This window comes from Athene cunicularia (assembly GCF_003259725.1).
Source record: "Athene cunicularia isolate RWA chromosome Z unlocalized genomic scaffold, athCun1 chrZ_part4, whole genome shotgun sequence".
NCBI lineage: Eukaryota > Metazoa > Chordata > Aves > Strigiformes > Strigidae > Athene > Athene cunicularia.
Window position 1 is genome coordinate 2973219 of NW_020799145.1, and position 249 is coordinate 2973467.

Sequence of the window (249 nt, forward strand, 5' to 3'; positions counted from 1 at the left end):
TTTTTTTTTTTTTTTTTTTCCCTAGAAACTGTCCCAAGAAACTTCCAGGAGCTCTTCTCTGTGTTAAATGTGTTCACAGGCCCTGGCAGGTTCACAACTCGGACATGATGCAACCAGTGTAAAGTATAGATTAGAAAAGAAATAAATTAAATACCTTTGACACTTAGGCTTCTTGTCTTATTCTGCCTTTCATGATGTGTCAAAATGTTTTCATGGCATCATCATCTGTAATTAAAGGCTGACTCTGAA